Source organism: Notamacropus eugenii, chromosome 1, assembly GCF_028372415.1.
Source record: "Notamacropus eugenii isolate mMacEug1 chromosome 1, mMacEug1.pri_v2, whole genome shotgun sequence".
In the NCBI taxonomy this organism is placed as follows: domain Eukaryota; kingdom Metazoa; phylum Chordata; class Mammalia; order Diprotodontia; family Macropodidae; genus Notamacropus; species Notamacropus eugenii.
In genome coordinates, this window is record NC_092872.1 from 250,208,235 (window position 1) to 250,232,504 (window position 24,270).

At 37.0% G+C, this 24,270-nt stretch overlaps 1 pseudogene; it reads left to right on the forward strand.

The window, feature by feature from the left end:
* Positions 1-534: 534 nt before the first annotated feature.
* Positions 535-23,155, forward strand: LOC140517355 (beta-microseminoprotein-like; annotated as a pseudogene).
* The last annotated feature ends 1,115 nt before the right edge of the window (positions 23,156-24,270 follow it).

Genomic DNA, 24,270 nt, shown 5'->3' on the forward strand with positions numbered 1-24,270 from the left:
ACTGTAACTTGATTCTAAAACAGTGATGCCATTTTGGTCTTCTTCAAGAATGAAGGATAACAACCATATATATATATATTCATTTGTATGTATTGTGTGTATATATACACATACATACTACATATACATACATACATAAATACACACATTAAGCACACACACGTATCTCCATCTCTAGCTATCTCTCTATCTATCCAGGGTAATTTGGAGATGAGCAACAGAAAGAAGGGATAATATTAAGGGGATAGTCTCTTGATTTTACCTTGTTTACTTTCAGTGGACTGAAATGATAATATATAACATTTCTGAAAATGAACTATTGAGACATACTCTCTGAGTCAGAGCGCACTGGGAAGAGTGCCAGTGGAAGGAGACGAGAACATTGCATTTTTCTCATAAAGATAATAGCTTGTAAGATTTCTGCAACAATCAAGGCCTTTCATCCTTCCTTCTCCAGTCATTTATTTGGTTGGTCACAGGCCTCCTGGGACTGTCTAAGCATGGTTTATATTTCCTAATATGTTTTAGATTGCTGCTGGTCTCGTGACTACTGTGTCTCTCCCATTATACAATACATTATTGACTCAACTCTCTGCAGGGCTGGACTCCCTGGGGAACACCTGTTCTGTGAAAGTCAGCCTTCATTAAGCACAATGGTAAGTCATTTTGTGCAGTCTACTTAGGCATAAGGTGTCATTTGTGTTTCCTTGTTCATGTAGAAAATCATTCTGTTCTTTGTGAACTTTGTGTGTGTTTTTCTCCTCTGTCTCAGGAGAGGAAGTTAGATATTAAGCTCAATGGGAGTCATCATGACAACATGACAGCTGAACTTGGATGCAGGAGACCTGAGGGCAAATTCTTGTTATTATCCCATAGACAACTCACCCAGTTTCTCTGGGCCTTAGTTTTCTCCTCTGTAAAATGGGAATTATAACATTTGTGTCATCTATTTTGCCAAGTTACTACAAAGAAAGGACTTCACAGACATCAAAGAGAAACATAAATGTGATTCCTTGTGGTTGTTGTTGATGCTGTTACTAATAAAGAGGGGTTTCAATAGAATCATAAGGTTCAAAACAAGAGAAGTTGTGTGACTTTGGAAAAGAGAATCTTACTTTTCCATTTTACTTGAGACAAAATTTCCAGGAATAAGGAGGTGACCATCACAATATTCTCCACATTGGTTGGGTTACATCTTGGAGTTTAATTCTGGATGCCACAGTTTAGGAAGGAGTTGAAATGCTTAAGTATATGGAGGGGAGTGGGGCAAGATGGAGAGGGATTGTAAATTATTGAGGATTTTCCACTGAGCAAGGAGAGGGTACGGTAGAGGAACATGGTGGTTATCTTCAAATATTTGAATAGCTGTCATATGGAAAGGGGATTAGATTTGGACCCCGAAGCAGAACCAGAAGCAATGGATACAAACTGTGGAAAGATAGATTTAGGTTTGAAGCCAGAAAGATATAATAACAGGGAGAGCTCTTCAGAAGTGGCTTTCTTAGAAGGGAAAGAGTTTCTCATCACTGGAGGTCTTCGGGTATCTGCTCACATAAAAGTTGGGCTGGGCTTCACAAGCAGCAGGTTCTCATCTCACCTCTGCTATATTTGGTGGGTTATGACAAGTCATGCAACCACTATGATCTTAACCTCACAATTTTTAAAACAGAGATAATATTTAGTTCATAGATCTCTCTTGGAGATCTGAAGCCTGTGAAACATGTTTTTGGAAAGTAAAGCCAGGCCACTTCCCCTTCACTCCTCTACCCACATGCAATACTCTCAGGGTCTTTGAGGAAGAAAAACTAAAGGAAAAAGGCAAGAAAAACGGAAGTATTGAGAAAGATTCTATTTTATTGGAAGGCCGTTATGAAGGATGTTGTTGTTGTACAGACATTTTAGTCATGTCAATCTTTATGACCCCATTTGGTGTTTTCTCCTCAAAGACACTAGAATCGTTTGCCATTTCCTTCTCCAATTCATTTTATAGATGACAGACTGAGGCAAATGGGGTGAAGTGACTTGCCCAAGGTTACACAGCTAGTAAGTGTCTAAAGCCAAATTTGAACTCATGAAGATGAGTCTTCCTGACTCTAGGCCCAGTGCTCTGTGCTACCACTGGGCCATCTAGCTGCCCCATTATGAAGGATAGTTCCTCCCAACAGAGGAGTCTGTCCTCCCAAGAGTCTGAGCAAATCAATTCATCTCAGGGGCATCCCCCACCATAACATCCTTCATTCTGGAGATTAAAAGTTTCAAACTCACCACGTCATAGTGGGAACAACCTGAGCCACCAAGACACTTTTCAGAAAACATCTTCCATCCTTTCAACAATGAGCCATTGCATATATCTATATCATCCACAGGTGAATGATTTCAAAAGTCCCAAACGAAGGCTCAACACCCTATCCTTTAAGCTCATCAAAATGATTGGGGGAGCTCCTCCATTAACCCATCACATATCAGTGATGTCAAACTCAAATAGAAGTGGATCTCTGCAGACCACATATTGACTTAGAAAACCACAAATCAATATTATCTAGACTGTATTATATTGGTAGTGGTGTTGATAAACACATTGCAATTATATTTTAGTGTGGTTCTGACCACTCTGGGGAGTTTTGAGGTCATTGAGTTCATTATGTCTGACATACATTTTCTCAATTGACAATTGACAATTACAGGAGTTCTCCCTGTTATTATATCTTTCTTGCTTCAAACCTAAATCTCTCTTTCCACATTTTGTATCCATTGCTTCTAGTTATGCTTTTGAGTCCAAATCTAATTCCCTTTCCATGTGACAATTACAATAGATCTGGGTGATAAGTATAATCATTATTATTATTCCTATTTTATAGATGATAATGCCAAGACTGACAGAAAAAGTGGTTTACCTATGGTTACACAACTAGCAAATATTGGAAGTGGAATTTAAACCCAGTTCTCTTTTGACATGGAGGCTAATCTTCTATCTATGATAGCATTATATATCAATCCCCTCCCCACAAAGCCACTAATGAGAAATAATTTCCACTATAAGGATAATAACTCATGTTTCTTTATTGTTTTGTATTGTAACAAATTGTTATGAACTTGATGAACATCAACAAACCATGGATTGTATTATGTACAGCTTGTTTTCTTAAAAAAGTATTAAATTTAGAGCAAAAGGACTCATATTGACTGCTTATTGTGTTCCTGTTTTTTTCTGTGTATTTTAAATATGTTTCATTGTCACTCTTTCCTTTTTCTTTTGGTATCACTATTATTTCTACTTCTTTCCATCCTTCTTTCCTTTCCTCCTCTCCCATTAAAGTTCTCTCTGGCAGCATAAAAATATAATCAAACAAATAAAGTCACAGGTTGGTTATGTCTGAAAGTGTCAGCTTCATTCTGTAGTTGCGGTATATTACCATTCAGCCAGGAAGTGGAAAACATGCTTTGTCATCAGTTTTCTGGAGTTCTAAGTAATCATTGCATTGATCAAAGCTTTCTCACAGCTGTTCTTTTTCAATGTTGTGGTACCCCTTTGTAAAAACTTGTGCTCCTTGTTCTGTTCACTTCCTTCTGCATTAATTCATTCAGGTCTTCCCAGGTTCATCATTTCTTGTGGTGTAGTAACGTACAAAGTATACATACCACAGTTTATTCAGCCATTTGTCAATTTATGGGTATACATTGTGTTTGCAGTTCTTCTTTATGAAAAAATAGATATAATAAATATTACAATAGATATTATAAATATTTACTTGAATCTTTTCCTTGCTTTTAATGTTTTTTGAGAAATAGATGTAGTAATGGTATCATTGGGTCAAACATTTGTACATGTGCTTTTTTCCAAAGTAACTCTTTTGTTTTTGGTTTTGTTCCAAAGCACTTTCCAGAATGTTGGACGGGAATGTTTGACTCCACCAACAGCTCATTCCTGCACTTTACCTTCCACTGCCTCTCCATCAAACGTCACTTTCCTTTTTGGTCATCTTTGTCTATCTGAGAGGTGTGAGCCAGAACCTTAGAGTTGCTTCAATTCTTAACTTTCTTATTAATTTATTAGATTTGCAGGCAGAGGACGCCTTTTGTCTTTTTTTTTTTTTTTTTTGGTGTGGTTATCTTCTGTGCTCAGCACAGTGTCTGGCATACAGTTGGTACTTCATATATATTTATTGACAGTTCACTATCATTTGAAGCAAGGTGTTAAACTCAGGTAGAAACAGAGACTACTGAACTGTATGTGAAGATATACACACAAAGATTTGCAAAATTACATACTAAAATTATCTATGTTTTGTTATAATTTAATTTACTTTTAAAAATATTTTCCAATTACATTTTATCAGATTCTTGTCCTGTTTGATAGTATTGTATGCACAATATGGGACTGTGTGTTTCACCTCTTTGTTATGAGGCAGCATTTCACGTGTTTATTATAGCTTGACTTTCTTTTTTGAGAACAACCTATTCATATTCTTTGATCATCAATTTATAGGGGAATGGCTTATGTTCTTATATATCTATATATATTTTGCACATATGACCTTTACCACAGAAATTTGCTACAAAGAATTACCCATCCTTTATCTCATAATAAATGTAGAAATAATTGTAGTGTTCCATGGAACATCAATACATTTTACGAAAAACTTAATGGAAATGCTTTGTGGGAGGCTCTTTCTTAGTTAGATGACTGGATTTTTTCTCAGCTTAGTCAACTGCAATTTGTATAACTGTCAGAAGCTGACAATCATCAGAAAGAAAGAGGTTAACTTAAACATATAGCTTGCACACACATGGGATTCCCATCTTAGAAGACGTATTTGTTAAATGCTGATGACAACACTTTAAGGTTTTCTCTCACAAAAACTCTGTGAAGAAGGTGGTGCAGACATTTTAATCCCCATTTTTCAGATGAGTAAACGGAGCCTCCGAGAGGTGAGATGACTTGCCCAATCAAGGTTACACAGTAAGAGGCAAAGCCCCGAATGGTATCTGGATCTTCTGACCCCACATTCAGGGCACTTTCCCCTACAACATCCTGTATGGTAATAACAGTAAACCCTGTGTGTTGTTACTGTTTTTGCAGAAGTATTTCCTGGGCTTCTTGCTTTCCTGTATCCTTTTTGTATCATGGTGTCAGGCACAATGCTATTTTGTAGCCACAGAAGAAACATCAGAGAGAGTGAGAAAAATTAGGAGGAAGAATCCATTCCTTGGAATCTGGAGCGAATGGTATAGAGGTATGTCAACTTCCTTACCCTGTTTCAGACCATTTTTATGGAAAGTAAAGAATAGAAGGAAACAAATGTTTATTGAGTGACTACTGTACTAACCGCTTTTCACATATTAGTTAATTTCATCATCACAACAAACCTGGGATGTATTATTTTTATTATCCGTATTTTACAGATAAGGAAACTGAAACAAATAGGCGTACACTGGCTTGCCCAAGGTTACGCAGTTAGTAAGTGTCTGAGGTAAAATATGCATTTAGGTCTTCTTAAATATATCTCCATAAAGCAGGAGAGTAGGAAATCCCATGGACCAGAGCATGCATTGTATTTCCATAAGACTTAAAATGAGCTAATTATTATAAAAATATTTCATTCCACATCCTGGTCCAAGTACATCTAGAATAGGAATTCTTAATCATTTTTGTCTCATGGATCTCTTTGGCAATCTGGTGTAGCCTTCAGAACCCTTCTCAAAAAAAAGATTCTCAAATGCCCAAAATAAAATACATATGAAACCAATGATATCAAGATAGAGTTATCAACATATTTTTAAAAAATGAATTCCTGACTCCCAGGTTCAGAATCCTTAATCTAGAGCCTCACATTTAGTGCTAGGTGCCACATTAGGAAGGATATGGATCTGGTTGAAAAGCAGCATGGTGAAGTGATTAAAGACCTGGCCTGAGTCAGGATGAAGTGGGTTGCTACTCTTTGGAGGAAAGATTAGGGACTTTCTGAGCTGGGAGAGGGATTTGTAGAGTTTGAGGAATTGGGAGTGGGGAGAACGAGCAGGTGGATTTTTCAGGATGTGAAACACTGTGTCACTCCATTCCCACAATTAGCAAGCAGGTGGAATTTACAGGAATATGAAACTTAAGTCTCAAAAGGAATCAATTTTACAAGATGGTGTCAGTTTGATTCACATGATTCCCATAATTCTCTTAATTCTACCTTTGATTCATGGGGGACAGGGCTGGGTCATTTATTTAAAAGTAAAATCTATAAAGGTTTTAATGTGCTCATGCTTATTATCAACATTATATACCATGAAAATGCAAGCATCTTCTTGCATAGCTTAGTACAATGCTAGTACATTAGTGCTTAGTACATGGCTGATACAATGTCTAAGAGTAAGAATGATGACATCTCCTATGGAGACAAATCTTGTTAAGTAAGTTGTATCAGCGAACTAAGTCAGGCTACAGACCAAACTACTTAGAGGGCTCACAATGGACTAACTTTGATAGAGGAGATATACATGTCACCAAACTAACCAAGAAAAGTCAAGAAGCATAAACACCCTGAAACAAAGGGTCAAAGCTATACAGTGAAAGTCACCAGTATTAAATAACATCAGCTCTCTTTGCATCTTAGTAACCCACTCCCAATGTCCATTTAGTCATTTCATCTTGAGTCCAAGATGTCCAATGTAGTTGTCCGGTCTCTGGAAATATCTCCTCTTGAACATATTGGAATAGGCCTCATTCTCAGGACAGCTCTGAAGGGGGCTCTGTTTCACTAGTTCTTAGTCACTTATAGAAATTCCTAGATAATTCTGCAAAATCTGCTAGTGACAATATTTACTATATTTTAGTACAATCTCTTCAATCTGATTTTTCAATAACTAGTTCATATGATGAAAATCAGCTCAAGCCTTATTGTTCTGATCCTAATAATTACAGAGCTATAAGAAGAACATCAAATTAAGAACTCATAATTCATCTGAAAAGAATTTCAGTTTTTACCTACCACTTAAACTGTTTCTTTCTTTACCTAAATCTGATACCCAACATGAAATCTTTAAAAAATAATTCATGAGCATCTGATTTGCAAAATGAGCCCTTCTGTCTTTTAAAATCATTAGATAGATACTTTAAAATGGGAAAATAATTGCACTTTCTTTACAATTATCAATGCAATTTTATATGTAAAATTCTTAATCCAATTTTCAGAACTTGTTACTAAAATATACTCAAAAGCCTGAATTTCCACTAGAAACTTTTGGAAACCAATTATATATGTGTATACACACACACACATACACATACACATACACATACACATACACATACACATACACATCCTAGTTCTTAGGATAATTATGTTGCTTTCTAAAAATTTACTATTGCATTTAATTTGGAAAACTTTTATATTACATATTTGTCTTATTACTTTATCTAATTCTAATTGCCAACTTACATTATATGAACTCAAATATTTCAGCATTAATCTATCAATTGAGACAATATTTCAACAACAAAACTTTTATAGTTTATAGATGTTTATAGAAATTTTCTATGAAAAGAGAAACAAGGAACATAGTTAAAACAAAGGCATGACTGTTTCCTCAAGGCACAGACTGACCTGTGCTGCCATTGAAATTTAACAGAAAGGAAAAATGAAGAAGATCTCTGAGCAAGGTAACATTTATTATCAAGAGCATGCTACCTGTCAATAAATGGATCAGTGACTTGCCTCCATTAATGCCAAAGACCTTGAGCAGATGAACTGTTTCCGTTTTTTACATATTTAGGGTAGCACAAAACAAAGAACAGAATTGAGTAGATGACATATTGGGATTAAGGACACCATAACTGGTGGCAAAGCTGAAGCATAGGGAACAACATAATTGGTTGAGAGTTTGGTAAAAGTCTAACAAAGACACCATTCCCCTTTCTTCTCTCATGAGATAAAGAAGAGTTTCATTTTAAGTCAAGCTAGAAGATAGCAGTCCAGATTTTTGGAAGTAGATCAGATGTTCTTGAAGGATAGCTTGGTAGAGTAAAGATATCAGGCTCAAACTCCCTTGCTTTCTCACACATTCCTTCAGACAAGTTAAATTCCTTGAGGCAGGAGAGTCAGATTTTTAGATTCAACCCATCACAGTTCAGTTGAACTATGAAGCAGGTTCAGAGACAAAGAATGTATACACATACAAGACAAAACCAATTGATTGTAAATAGGAGCAATAAGAAAATAATACAGGGTCAATCTTAATATTCTCAGCTACCATATATCAAAATGGGGGAGAAACTCCCTTAGCTCTGTTTCATTCCAAGTACAAGTAGTATTTAACAGCCAGTCACATAAGAAAACTCCACATTATTCCCAGAGTATCAAAACCAGGCTCAGAACTAACTAGTGGGAAAATTTTTTGTTCAGAAAGAAATAGTATCATGGGGAAAATGAGTCAAAAGGATCCTATTTTAGGCCATGCCAAGGTCATCTCCTAAACATTTTCTAAGGACAAACTATAGCAGTTCTCAGAGTGGCAAATTCTATTGTCTTCTTGCATAGTGAATTATTACCTTCATGACATTTCAGATAACCTTCAAAACCATCAAAATTTAAAATAATATCCACTTATAGTCCTAAGAGTTTTTTACCTCAAATAGAAAAATTTCACTAATCACAGCTTAGGGTTTGGAATATTATTAGTTTTCTCATGTTTGTCTAATACTTGCATTTCACTTATCCTTCACTTATAAGTAGAAAATAATCACATTCTGGAGGTCTTTAAATTATAGACACAGTGAATACATGATAGTTAACCCAAAACTCACTTAGCAACAACAGACCTCAGATTCAAAGACTCTTTCTTAAAATCCTGGAATCCAAAACTCACCAATATCAAGTTGGCTCAAATATATAACTTCATTATATTCAGATAAAATTCATAATTTTACATGTGATAGCCAAACAAATTCAGATGAAAACTTACTCGTTATTAAAACAGATTTGTAAATTCTCTCGTTTTGATACAATATAGGAAAGGGTATCCTGTTTTCTTGGTTGTAGGTTTTCAAAATTTTGTACTTTAGAACTTTACGACATGTATCGGCAGGACTGAAGCATTGTTATGAACCAGACTGAATAAAATGTCTCAAGGGACCTCACAGATAAGAATATCCTGAAAAGTCTGTACAACTTTCCCCCCTAACATTATTATTAATTATTATTATCTGTTTTAAGATAAAATATGCCCCATCAAATGTTTAAGTTTTGAAATATCTGTTTTTAAAATCACACTCTTTAACAACTCAATTTGTAATCTAACAGTATCAAATTAAAAGAGAACTTATTCATCTAACAGCATTTCTAACAATGTTTTCTCAAATTTCACAATATAAGAAAAAATTTTGGAAACACAATAATTACATATTTCAAACATGAAAAACTTTTTTAGATAACATCAGTTCAGTCAAATTTATTACCAAATTGTCTTACATGGAAAATCATTCATTTTATCACCTTTGGCATTTTATACTAATCACTTTTGAAACTTGCTATAGAGTTATCCAGCATGTAGCAATTTCATTCAATTAAAAAAATAATAGCAGCAGTCAGCATTTATATAGTGCTTACCATATGTCAGATTCTGTGTCAAGCACTTTATAATCATTATATCACTTAGTCATCACAATGACTAAAGCGGGGAGCTGGGTGCTAATCCTATCCCTTTATAAATTAGGAAACAGAGACAAGCAAAGGTAAAATTACTTGCTTAAGCTCACACAGATAACAAATTTGCAAGACCAGGGTATAACTAGGTTTCTCTGGTCCATTCATTTTTCCACTTTTTATTTTGTATTTGATGCCACAATCGATAAGAGAACACATTTCCCCATATCATAATTTAGTTACAGGACAAGTTTCAACCAAATCAAATATGAATTTCCTACCTCAAAATCAAAACCTTAGTTTTCCAGGGCTATTAGTTACCTGCATTTAAGACTTAGATTCCAGAGTTAACAACTAGCTCATTTTCAAAGGTGCATAGTAGCACTTTACTTTTTCATAAACTTCTTAGAAGTTACTTTTATCCCCAAAGCAAAATCATTTCACTTTGTGTTAATCACCTAGCCTCATCCTCTCACCTTTCCCTGAAGCTTTTCAGTTTCAGTTACAGAGAAAAGTGAGGAGAGACTCCAAGTAGCACCCTTACTTTGGAGCGTGAGAGATTTCATAAGATTAGAAGACATTCTTAGAATGATCTTTCAGGGACTGAGTACTGTATTTTCTAATTGCATACCAGATTATTTAAATAACTAATCTTCACTCATATTTCTCTTTTGTAATTTAGCACAAAAATTTAAGGAACCCCAAATTAATTAAAATACTGTTACCTTTGGGGTTTCTAAGAGCTTACAAATGCATGGTTTCTTTCTAATATTCTTTGGTGACCTTGCTTTCTAATTTACTTAGACAATTAATTCTGTTATAAAAGGCTTTGAAAATTTGACTTAAGGCTTCCCCAAAGACATTCCTAGTTTCTGGAATCCTCCCACTGCCATTTTTCCTCCTCTTTAATGTCTATCCCAGCTATTCATAACAGGATGTGGGGCCAGGCAACATTGAACGTGGGGCAGGTGGTCCTACATGGCTGGGGGTATAGTTTGGTGGTTCCTCCTCATAGGCTTCTAATTAAATTTTGTTTATTGTTAAGCTGTTTCCTGATCTAAACAAGTTTTTCCTCTTTTCTTTGTCAAGAAAGCATTAAGTACAGCACGCTCATTTCCCTCCCTTTTTCTCTAAATCAGTGAAACTGCTTTCCTTTATTCCACAAAATAATAGCTTTCAATATCCAGGGAAAGGGTGGTAAATCTCTGTAACTTTCACTTTCAAAGTCTCATTTTTTTTTTCTCCTTGAAACAAATTCTATATAGTAATACCCCAAAACTCACTAAGACATTATAGCATTTGTTAAGCTTCTGTTAAGTGCTTTATCAGATAAGACAAAGAGAAAGGGATCAATTCCTTATTCAATACCTGCCTCAAATCTACTTATCCCAAAGGAACTATCTCATTTCAGATCTCTTTCCCAACTCCAAATTCTTTCCTCAATGAAGTGGAGAAAAGTGCTTAAACTTAATCTGCAAACCTTCAAAATTTACTAAGATGTTTTTAGCAGCTTCCATAATTTGGAAATTTACAGTAAAGGCATTACTTAAAGGTATAAATTTCATCCCTAATTTATTTATAATGCCAAAAATTCCTTCCAACCAGGAGAAAACTTTTCTTTCTTTGGTTATCTAACTTTAATTTCTGTAACTCCCAGCCTAGGGTTGAAATGACAAAGAGAAACTATCTTGGAAGGTTTTTTTTTTCTTTTTAACTTAATCTCCTGCTAAAAGCCTAAAGTGGGAATTAGTTCTGCTTACTTGGACAGAGAGCTTAGCATAAAATTATAGAAAGCTGGGATAATTACTTCAAGTATGAAACTATGAAACTTCATTAAACTTTCTATCCAATCTTTCTAAACTCTTTGGCAGCCCTTTTCTACAGCAATCGTTATGGCTAGTTGCCTTTCCTCTTCAGAAATGTTTCAAAATAGGAGGATCCACAAATAACATTAAACATGATTCAAGACAAAGATTTTTTCTGACCATTTTACAAAGGAACAAAAGCATGGACAAAATAATAAGAGTTTTTACTTACTAACCTCCTTATCTCCTGCTGAAAATCTAATCTCAGGGCCCTTAATCTGTTGTAATTAAAAGTTCTTTTTCCAGGCCAAATTTGGGATCCACTTTTATGTTTATATATTTTAGAACACTCTGAGTTTGTTTAATGTCCAGTTGTTGCTTTTTTTTTTAAGGTGGGGAGGCAAGGCAATTAAGTTTAAGTGACTTGCCCAAGGTCACATAGTTAGTAAGTGTTAAATATCTGAGGCTGGATTTAAACTCCAGTCCTCCTGACTCCAGGATAGGTGCTCTATTTACTGCACCATCTAGCTGCCCTGTAACATCAGTTTTAACTAGTGTGGTCTTCACTTGGTCCCAGAATAAAAGAAAATTTTCCAATCAGATTCCCATTTTGATGCTACTCTGAGATCCTATAATTTCCCTCAAGGGAACTTCTCCAACAGTATAGAGACTTACCCTAGTTTATTTCCCTAAGGGGATATCTCCTAGGTCTAGGAAGTTTACCTTAACCTATTTCCTTAAAGGGACCTCCCTTTAAAAGGGTTCCTGGCCCCAACAACATGGGGGCTTACCTTTGCTCAGAAAGAAATTGAGATTGAGGGGAATTCGACCTCTGGGGACACTCTTCCTTGGAAAAAATCCCTCAGAAATGTCCAGACTGCTCAAGGCAGTTTTTTATAAAGGCTTTCTTTTGGAATCCTTACTCATCCTGGCTGATTTTGCCAAAAACTATGACAGGTAAAATCTGTAATAACCAAGGAAATAAAGGTTCAAGCTTCCACGTGTATCAATTTATTAAGCAAAGCACGTCCATTGTATAATAGTTTGGGATCAGGCCTCCTCAGCTTGGCACAAGATCTCAAAAACAGGGGAAGATAAATTTTTATATATTAAAAGTAAACAATTAACAGGATGTCAAGCAGGATACAAGATTAGGCAACCTGATTTCTAGTTGGAAGAAAGATTAGGGACTTTCTAAGTTAGAAGGGGGACTTGAGGAGTTTGAGGAATTGAGATGGTGGAGAACGAGCAGGTGGACTTTCCAGGATGTGAAATAATATGTCACTCAATTCCTGATTAGCAAGCAGGTGAAATTTATAGGAAATAAAAAGTCTCAAAATGGAGTCAATTTTACAAAGTGGAGTCATTTTGGTTGAGACAATTCCCACAGTTTTCTCAGTACATATCCACCAAGCTAGTTACCATAAAGAACAGTCATAACTTAAGAAGAGGAAAATCAGAGGCATTCAGAAATTCACAAGAGACAGAAACAAGAAAAGAACCACATGGCCTCAGATAGACACAATTGAATAAAATATGCAGATGAACAAGGTGACCAAGAGATCCTAATTCAGTAATTTACATTTGACTTAATAGGTCCTCAGTAATGATTATGTTTTCCTCTTTTGATTACCTTCGGTTTATCTTGTACATATCTTGTTTGTACATAGCTGTTTGAACAACATGGAAACATTCTCCCTCTTTAGACTGTGAGCTTCTTAAGAACAGGAAGAGTTTTATTTATTTTTTGTCTTCTGTATTGCCAATACTTAGTACAGTAATTGGTGAATAGTAGGTGCTTAATAAATTCTCACTGACTAGATTAAAACTTAGTGGGATGAGAACACACCTGGGAAGCAAATCTGAAAAGGTATACCTTTTTCAAAAGGAACAGAATAGATAAAAGTTAGGGAAGGTTTAAATGAGCATTTCATATTAAGGAGATATCCTCAAGGAGGAAATTCAGAAATTTTGGATGGTGGCAACCTAATGAGAACTTTAGGATGAAGATCAGGAAAGACAAAAACAGAAATATATTATCCTTGAATGAATTATACTACAGACTACCGGGACAGAAAGAAGAAATAGATGAGCAGTTCAGGAAATTGACCATGATCAAGCCACAAACCTTTATTAAGTGCATCATGAGCCCTGGCATAACAGCACTAGACAATAGTGACAGATGATGTCAACGATCTGCACATTTTTTGGAGCTCTCCTTCTGCCAAAAGCAGAACAATTAATAATTCCTTGACTTGCCTTAATGATAGTATTTTTCAAAAAAAAAGGAGAATCAATGAAGATAATATTTTAGATCAGATTCTTTATCAACAAGGAACAACTGGTTGCTTGGATTAAAATGATGAGGTGGAAAGTGACCTCTATCTTTAAATTTTTGACAGGGAAGAGAAAAACTTGAACTATACCTTTAATTTGGGGAGAATAGATGTCAGAGGATTTGGAGGAAGAATTATGTGTCATGGTAGAGCTATTTATAGACATTTTGGCCTAGAGAGTTCCTTGTCTCTTGAAGGATGAAATTCTGAAACCCCAAAGAAAAACAATAGTATAATGAAAAGTGGGAATTGTCTAAATGCATAGATATGGAACTAATTAATCAACTTAGATTGAAAGAAAATACATATAGGAGACCACAGCAAAGGAAAATCATAGAAATCAGTCAACAATTAACAGCTTTTTGTTACACACTTAACTCTGTTCCAGGTACAGTTTTGGGGATACAAAAAAAGCAAAAACATGGTCTCTGTCCTTAATGAGCTCATATTCTAATAGGGGAGAGAACATAAGGAAAACCATAAAGAATACATGCAAAAGTAACCTTAGAAGGAGGAGCAGTAAGGTGGTGCAGTGATTACACCAGTGAGCCTGGAGTAAAAAACCCTCCTCTTCCTCAGTTCAAATCTGGCCTCACACACTTAGTAATTGTGTGATCCTAGGCAGGTCACTTAATCCTATCTACCTCAGTTTCCTCATGTGTAAAATAAGCTGGAGAAGGAAATGACAAACCACCCCAGTATCTTTACAAAGAAAACCCCAAATGGAACCACAAATGGTTGGATATGACTAAACAAAAATCTCAGAGAGAAGATACTAGAGTTAGGTGGTGAAGGAAGATGCTGGGAAAAATCTCTTCTAGAAAGTAGCATTTGAACTGAGCCTTGAAGGAGGCTGAGGAAGCTAATGGCTAGAGGTGAGAAGAGAAAACCCTCCAAGCATGAGAGACATAATAAAGTGTTTCATGATTCTAAAAAAAAAATAGTGTCAGGAATGCTCAAGCTTAGAATGACACTGGTGAAGAAAATAAAATGCAACTAAAAGGTGGGTACTTTTATGAGAAGTCTACTGCTCAGGTGGGTGTCAAATCAAATCAAAGAGAATTTATCGAATACCTACTATGTGCCAAGCACTGTGTTAAGCTCTGGGCATGCAAAAAAAGGCAAAACCAGTCCCCACTCTCAAGGATTCCATATTCTAATGGGGAGACCACATGTAAACAAGTGTGTACAAACAAACTATATAAGGGATAAACTGGAGATAATCAACAGAACTGCAGCAGTGCTAAAGCCAATTGAGGGCCTGAGGTAGTTCCAGAACCCAAATAGCGATGTTCTAGGAGTGGGGACCCTAGGTTGCCTAAGGAGGATTGAATGGGCCTACTCTGGAAATGGAGCAAGTCCTCCTGAGCTGGTTGATCAGTGGAGAAACTGGGCTTATGAATAGCCAGTGTACTTTCAGCCTGGGTGAGATAGGGAAATTCAGTACATAAAGAAGGAAATGGAAGATAAAGAAGAAAGAAAAAAATGAAAAGAAAAATATGAAATGGATAACTGAAATAACACTGATAGTGATTTTACCCAGATGATTGACCAATGTAAATTAATCATTACAAGGAAACCAAAATAACCTGGAAAGTGACTTCATGAACAAACTATTATTTATTATATGATTTATTTGTCAAATAGAAGATTTCTGCCAAAGACAACACTTGGTTAGAATAAAAGCTTGTATGTAAAATCTGATGAAGAAAGATAATGGATAATTATGAGCAGTATTATCTCATAAAACAAAGGGAGGTAATGGGGGCAAAACCAATTTAAAGAAAACTCCGAAACTGAGGACATTCAAGGATAAACATGTAAAGACTATAAACAGAATACAAATAGAAAAAGATTTACATATAAAAAGAAAAGAATAAGATTTTCCAAGTTAATTATAAAAAACAACAACTTTTTTCCACCAAGGACAGTGGAATCACCACACTTGGACCCTAAAACCAAAAGCACAAATGTGTTTGTAGAAAAGGTAGATATGGTGCTAAAGGGACAAAGATGGAAAAGAAAAAACCAAACAACTGAATTGGTTCAAGTGTATATTGAGAAGATCTGTGCTGGAGGCAACACAATTTAATATATTCTTTGGCCACAAACCATTCAAGATTCTTCAAAAGAGATATTAGAAATCCTCGTTAGGGATCCTCTAATAGTAAACATTAGACAAGGTACAGAACAAGAAGTTGTGTGCTGGATGAGATACTCTAAATGCTCTTGTTTTAGATAGCATTATTCTTATTATACTAAATCTACAGAACATTTTAGGGCCTCCCAGAAGAGATTTACAATTGCTCAAAATAATTTGACCTGTCCATTTACACAGGAAATACCAAGTGGATTTGGATGGACTGTGTATAAAGCTTATCCTTAGTATGTGTACCTGGGACAGAAAGTATATGGAGAATGAGTTGGGCCCAGAGTTGAGTACAAAGAGGAGAGTTGATTGGATAGCCTTTGGGAAATTACAAAGCTTCAGCAAAGCTGACCCCAAGCTTCCCATGAAAGCAAAAGTAAAAGTTCATCTTGTTAATACCTACATCCTATTGTTGTTATATTACAACACAGGGCACCATGGAATGTAACTGCCTCTGAAGAATTAAAAATGAATATCTTACAGAAGGCAATGGAAAGGCTCAGGGAGGAGTGTGAGAGGGTTACAGTACAATAACTAAAACAGAAACAATATAATAACAACAAGGATGATGATGATGATGATTGCTGACACTTGTATAGTACTTCCTATGTACAAGATGTGCACTAAATGCTTTATATTACTAAAGAGAAATTCTGACCAATAGTTATAAATGGTGCCATCAAGCATTTCTATGATAGGAAGAAAAGATTGGCTGGTTGTGTGGAAAGATTGAGGGATGCAGATGATAGGTGATCAGCCAGAGTCCAGAATATCAAGTGAACATCTGGGGATGAATTTATGGGAAAATGTTGACAAGACTCACATAGGATGAACAGGAATGGATGGCTTGCAATCTTCACTGCTGGGGGACACTTCTGAATAAAGGAGATCACAGATTCATTTGGGAATTTGAGAGTGAGAGAGCACATAGCAACCCTTGATGAGGTCAAATTACTAGGCCCCCAATAAATTACAACTTCAAGTACTGAAAGTACTGGTAGATATGATTATTGGACCAATGCAAATGATCTTTGAGGGATCATGGAAAATGGGTAAGAAGATATAGGACTGAAGAAGGGCAAATGTGACTCTTAATAGGGAAGAGAAAGCAGTATGTAAACTAGAGGCTGGGGAAAATGGCTTCTATTCCTTGCAACATTCTAGAACAAACCGTATGTTCTAGTGGGAAAGTGGGTCATAGAATTTTTGAGGAGATATTTTGTACCAACTGTTCTTACAATGTCAACTTAATAAATAGACATTTCAAAAATGTTAAGTCTATCTGGCTAATGAATATAAACTGATAATTGTGTAAGGAAGACCACTGATGGATTCGCATGAGCATGAGTACTAGAAACTACTCCCCAGCTATTCAAACTCTCCTAGAACTCTGAAGGGAAAAGAGGCAGTTTAGTTGTGGGAACTTGTGATATGTTAGTTAGAACAGGGATTGGGAGAGTAAAGCTAGAGTTGATGTTGCACGCACACACACACACACATACAAGCACACATATAAACATACATATAAAAGGATATGCTGGAGTCAGTTCATACCAGCTCATAACAGCTAAATACTACATTTTCGGTATGTGCAGTTATATCTCAGAAATTGGCAGATGCTGATGCTAAGTGAAAGGAGGAGAACCAAGAGAACTTTGTACACAACAACAACCACAGTGTGCGAGGATTTTTTTTCTGGTAGACTTAGAACTTCATTGCATTGCAAGGACTTAAAAAATTCCCAATGGTCTTTTAAGGCAAAATATATCCAGAGAAAGAACTATGAAATTTAATCGCAGATTGTAGCAGATCATTTTCTTTTGTATTACGTTTTGGTTTGTTATATGATTTCTCCCATTCATTTTAATTCTTCTATACAACATGACTATGGTGAAAATGTATTTAATAGAAATGTATGTGTAGAACCTATTTAAAATTGTATGCCGTCTTGGAGAGGGAGGGGGGAGGAGGGAGGAGGGAGGGAGAGGGAGGAAAAGAAAAAATCTAGGTTGTATGGTAGTGATTGTGGAACACTGAAAATAAATTTAAAAAAAAGAAATTGGCAGATGCTACAAACCAAAGTTTAATATACTGTTGTGTTGATTTTCTAGTCTTAAGAAAGTAAGTAAAACAATCTTAATAATGCAGATTAAATTTAAATGTGTGTCATATGTATTTTCTTTTTTCTGGAGGGCTAGTTAAACATTCTAGCACATCTGCATTCATTCTCATATGAGAGAGGGAGAGAGAGAGAGAGAGAGAGAATATGATATTTTGTGTATGAAATTTGTTTACTTGAATATTGTTTCTACTTCGTAGCATATAAGCTTGCTGAGGGCAGGGATTATTTTGTTTTTGTTTGTATCTCCAATTCCTAGCAAGTGCCAAGAACATTGTGGGCTGGACATATAGTAGGTACTTAATATATGCTTGTTGATGGATTGATTGATTGAAAGAAGAATAAGAACCTATATCATCACCACCAGAAAGGACCTATGTCATTACCACCACTCATATTTTAAACCCTTTCGTAGGGTTCAGAACAAAGTAACTCATTAGTTCCCATCTCTGTCTTTCAGGCGAATCTTACAATTTGAAATGGGCAACAGTCACTGACTCTTAGAGTATCACAGTAGGAAGAGGCTCAGGAAGGTTTTAGTCCAAGTCCAAGCTCACACGACTTGTGGTAGAGCCACGAGACAATTCTGAGGTCTTGTTTATTAGTCTAATCTTTGTCCCATTACACCACCCTGCTCCCATGCTGATGCAGACAAACATCACCTTAAACACTTGAAAACAAAAAGCTAATGGATGGAAACATGGTCAAGTCCTACACAGGTCTAAGATGGAGGCATGTTAGGGTTTGGAGAGATGGGGTGAGGATATAGAATTCTTTGATCTTCTCTTGAGGGAGATGAGGACTAAAAGAGTGAAAACCAGTAGATCATGTGGTGAAGGGAAGTCCACGATCATGTAGGGTAAGATGAGTGGTGACTTACAGCAGGATGATCCTTTAACTATCTTTTGTGTTTAGGGTGCAAGGCTCTGGATGGAATTGTGCATCCCTTCAGATCTGAATGGATAACTAAGAATTGTTACAAGTGCCAGTGTAATGAAGACAGAATTCAGTGCTGCAATGTGTAAGTTCATGATGGACAGACCTCCAATGTTCTTGCCCCCTCCTCCAGCATAGACTATGTGTGTAGAAGGAAGTATAATGAATTCAAATCCAGACTTTGCCACTTTTTATCTATGTTTTCCTGGATATAGCATTTAATCACTCTGGGTCTCAGTTTCCTCAAATGGAAAATAATAATAGCTAACATTTATATAGCACTTTAATGTATGCAAAGCACTTTACAAATATCTCATTTTATCCTCAGGATCACTCTAGGAGGTAGGTGTTATTATCTCCATTTTGATAATGATGATGATGATAATTAACATTTATATATAGTGCTTACTCAATGTGCAAGGCACAATGCTAAGCCCTTTGCAATTTTTATCTCATTTTGATCCTCACAGCAGCCCTGGGAGGTAAGTGGCATTATTATCCCATTTTACAGATGAAGAAACTGAGGTAGGTAGAAGCGAAGTGACTTGCACAAAGTCGTACAGCTAGTAAGTGTCTGAGACTGGATTTGAACTCATGTCTTCCTGAATGCAAGTTTGTGTTGTATCCACTACATCACCTAACAGGCCTAGAGTAAAGGAATTGGTTGGAATCAACAGCTTCCAATCAATCAAAATTATTAAGTGCTCTTCACTAGTCATGTACTGTGCTGGAGATAAAAAGACAAAAATGGAGGATACCCTGCCATTTGTAGTCCCTTGTGGCTCTCAGTCTGTGATTCTAGGAGAAGTGAGCACTGACCTTTTGTTAAAGTAAGTCAGAAGGAGATGCACTTGAATGTAGAGGCAGAAGGCACAGACAACTCTGAGTGCATCTGGGGTAAGATGCTAACTGATGGTGTTGGTAAATCTGTCCATGAAGGAAATCAGTCATGGGATTCAGAAGGAATAAAGCTGGTATGTCTTTGATAAAACTTATCTGAAAGGAGGAGCAGTTGAACTATTTTTCACAAAGTGTTGAGTCACTTGGGCTTGGGGTCAGGCTTGTGCTACCTCCTACTTAGGGTACAGATTATTTCACTTTTGGAGGAAGTGAACAAAAGTTACCCCTGATTGTCACCTTGGCGACTCCTTGGTGGGGCCAGATATTGGTGCGTTGATGGAGGTAGTTCTGCTTTAGGACCAACTGATGTTTCCCTTATATCTTTAAATTCAACAACTGTCTATTTGTATACAAGACACCTTAAGCAAAAAATGAAATAGTCCTCAAGAAGTTTACATTTTGTCAGTGGAGAGGATCATAGGAACTATCTCATTTTTTGTTTGGCAATGTCTTATATATAATAAGGATAAATATAATACAAGTTAATTTAAGGTGGTAGAGGTGCTGGGAATTAGAGGAAGAAGCACCTGAGCTTAGGGCGGTGAGATGGCAATAGATTTAGAGTGCCAGGGCTGGAATCAGGACGACTCATCTTCCTGAGTTCAAATCTGGCCTCAAACACTTCCTAGCTATGTGACCGTGGGCAAGTCCCTTCACCTTCTTTGCCTCAGTTTTCTCATCTGTAAAATGGGCTGGAGAAGGAAATGGAAAACCATTCCAGTATCTTTGCCAAGAAAACCTCAAATGGGATCATGAAGAGTCAGATATAATGAAAACAACTGAACAACAACAATAACCTATGCTTAGCTTTGAATGAAGGCTAAGAATCTGAGCAGCAAAAAAAAAAAAAGAAGTATATTCCAGGCATAGGGCATAGAGAGCATTTGGGAACGTAGGGAGACAGGAGACAGAGGAACAAGTCTCCTGGGAACAGCCATTAGTCTGTTTTGGCTGACAGTGAATGCAGGGAGGAGAAATGGGAAATAAGAAGCAAGTTATGTGAAATCACGTTTTCTTGTCTCCCAGACCCATTTCCTGCCTCCATTCATAGGCTGTTCCTCGTGTCTTGAATGTATTCTCTTCATCTCTGCCCTTAGAACTGCTAGTTTTCTTGCTTGATTCCGGAACTTTCCTCTGCCTTGAACTGCCTCCCCTTGGACAAGTTCTGCCTCCTCCTCTCTTCTCTCTTTCTCCCCTTCCTGCTCTCTCTCTCCCTTTCTCTCTTCCCTTTCACTCTCCCTCCTGCCTTTTCCTTTCCTCTTCCATTTCTTCTCTCCCTCCCTCCCTCACCTCTCTCTCTCTCTCTCTCTCTCTCTCCCCAATCTCTCTCCCTCTCTTTCTTTCTCTCTTGGATTAAAATATTTCTCTCTAAATTTGCTCTTCATTCTGACTTCATTATTTCTGTAAGGAGAATATACACACCTTGAGGGCAAGATTGTTCTGGATTTCTGTCTTTATGTCCCTATTGCCCATTATATAGGAGGGCCATACTATTTGTTGAAACTTAATAAAGGGCCATCCAGCTTCTGCTCAAAGAACTCCACTGATTAGGAGAGAACTTGTGAGCCGTCTTAGCAGACCTTCTCCTTATCACACCATGGACTTGCTTTACTCAATCACCTTAAATCTCTTCTTTTGTCTGATTGTAACTTCCTGAATTACACCCAATTCCTGTTTGTTCCTGACTTTCTTCTCTCTTTCCATCCCACAAGACCTTCCTTATGTTGGTCCTGCATAAATTTGTTATATATTTCTATATTTACAGGTGAGTTCCTTGAGGGTAGGGACTTGTCATTTTTATCTTTATATCACTAGGGTTTAACACAGTGCCTGGCACATAGTAGGAGCTTAATAAATGCTTGTTGATTGATTGGAATTAGAGTTCTATCAACTCTTTTCTATACTTCCAGGCCCCATCATCTCTCACCTGGACTATTACAGTAGCCTCCTCATTAATCCCCCTGGTTCAGGTTACTTTCCACTTCAGTTCATTTTCCACATAACTGTCAATACTAAAAGAAGAGGTCTGACTTGGTCACTCCCCTACTCAGTGAACTCCTGTGGCTCTCTCTTAATTTTAGAATCAAATAAAAATTCCTCTGTTTGGCATTTAAAGCCCTTCATGACCTAGCTCTATCCTACCTTTCCAGTTGTGTTACGAATTCATCTCTTCTACACATTCTATAAGTATAGCTAACCTGACATTTTTTGTTTTTCTTTACATACAGACTTCCATCTCCCATCTCTGGATCTTTGCACTGGCTTTACCCTATTCCTAGGGTACACTCCTCTCCACCTTTGCTTCTTAGAAGAAACAATTTCCTTAAAATCTCAATTTAAATAGCATTTCCTACACGAAGCGTTCCCTAATCCCCCCAGCTTCTTGTGTATAATTTGTATACACTGTATATATGTTTATATATATGCATATGTGTATATATGTCTATGTGTGTGTTGTGTTTGTCCTTCATTTTCAACGAGGATCATGACATCAGAGAAATGATGACATGACTTGCACTTGACTTTATTTTGAGTGAGGGAGAGCTGTGCAGGTCACCAGCCTCCCTTTCTCCTCCTCAGCCATCTGGATCCAGTGACTAGATATTCATTAGGATGACTGGAGACCACCCAAGATGCAATGGGAAACCTTGGCCTTTTAGGCAAAAGCCTTCAGGTACTCACTTAAAGTGAGGTAATGCCCATTCAGTGAATAGATCTCTTTAAAAAGTAGCCAGGGGATGGCCCCTTTAAATAGAAAACAAACAAATAAATAAATAAATCATGCTGGGAAGGGCAGGAACCTCAGGGCTGTTGTTTTGCAGAGAAACAGTTACTATTGACTCACTCTAAGCTAGGAGGGTCCAAAAAACAGCCATTGAGTGGAACTTGGTCATTGTGTGCGTATGTGATCCCTGGTAGAATTTAAGTTCCTTGAGGGCAAGAATTATTTAAGTCTTTGCATTTCTAGTATCTAACACAGTGTCTGGCATAAGAAGGTGCTTAATAAATGTTTATTGATTTTTGTCTTTATCACAGAGCTGTTAAACCGATAGATCTTGATGAAGAGAATTGCTTGACCTTTCTGAACAAGGCAACCTGCACATACCAAATCCTGCATAAAGAAGACCCCACCAAATCCTGTGTGGCCAATACTTGGGTTGGGTAACTTTGACCCTTCTTAGTGTCGCTGTCAAATTTACAGCTTCCCACAAGCAGATGAAAATCAGTGTTCCTCTTTTTGGAATGAAGTTTGAAGAATTTAAAGCTGTACTATGTGTGAGCAATACCTTGCTTCCCCTTTCTTGGGAGATGGCGTTACCATGGTGATCATGATCCTTTGAACCTGATGAGAAGCTCAGTGGTGATCCCTGCTTCTCCCCTGGGATTTTCAGAGTAAATTGGGTATGAGGGGCCACAAGAAGGTTGGTTTTTTCCTCTTTGCCCCAGTTTCCTTGAACTGAGGGTCAGACTGGTTGTGAGTTCTTCTCCAGTACTACCTACGTATAGATTAACCCCAATCAAAGAGTCATTCACATATACAGCCTATTCAGACATAGGCTGAAGGTAACAGATTTTTTTTATCATCTCTGATAGATCATCTAAGTCATCTCCTGCAACCTGCTGCCTAATGAATGCTTTGACAGAATAAATTATCTTTCAGCATGAGCTGGATCTCCTTTTCTTCTTTGAGCAAGAGGTGTGCTTGTGCTCAGTGAATGTAATTAGGTCAAGTCTTGTGTCTTTATGGGTAGTATTCCAGGGGATAGCTGTGGGAACAAAGGTCATACAGCTCTCCAAAACTTTTCTCATCCAGTGAGGATAGTTCAATCACTGCACTGGCATCCTCAAGAGAATAAATCAACTTGACAAACATTTATTAAGCACCTACTATGTGCCAGATCCTACTGCCAGATACTGGGGACACAAAGGCAAAAGGGAGACAGTCTCTGCCTTCAAGGAGTTTACTACAGAGAACTGGGTTACTACAACATGTGTACAGTTAAGTGGGGGTGGGGGTTGGGGAGTAGAGACTGGACCTGTGATGTCAATGATATAAGGAACTCACCCTGAGAATGCAGGCTGGGGCTTTCTCTCAGATGGATAGTCTTAGAGAGTCACCTAAAACATTGAGAGCTTAAGTGACTTTCTTCGTGTCTCAGAGCTAGAACCTGTCTGAGGCAGGACCTGACCTAGGTTTCCCCGGCTTCAAAGTCACTTCTCTAGCAATTCCCCTGCTGTGTCTGTCTGTCCATCTGCCTACTTTCTTTTTATCTCTCCATCTCTCTAGTTCTACCACGTCACTTTCTCTCTCCCCATCCATCTCTATCTTTCTATTTCTCTGCCTCTATCCATCTCTCTGCATATCCATATTTATCCTCTTTCCTTCTTTCCTTCT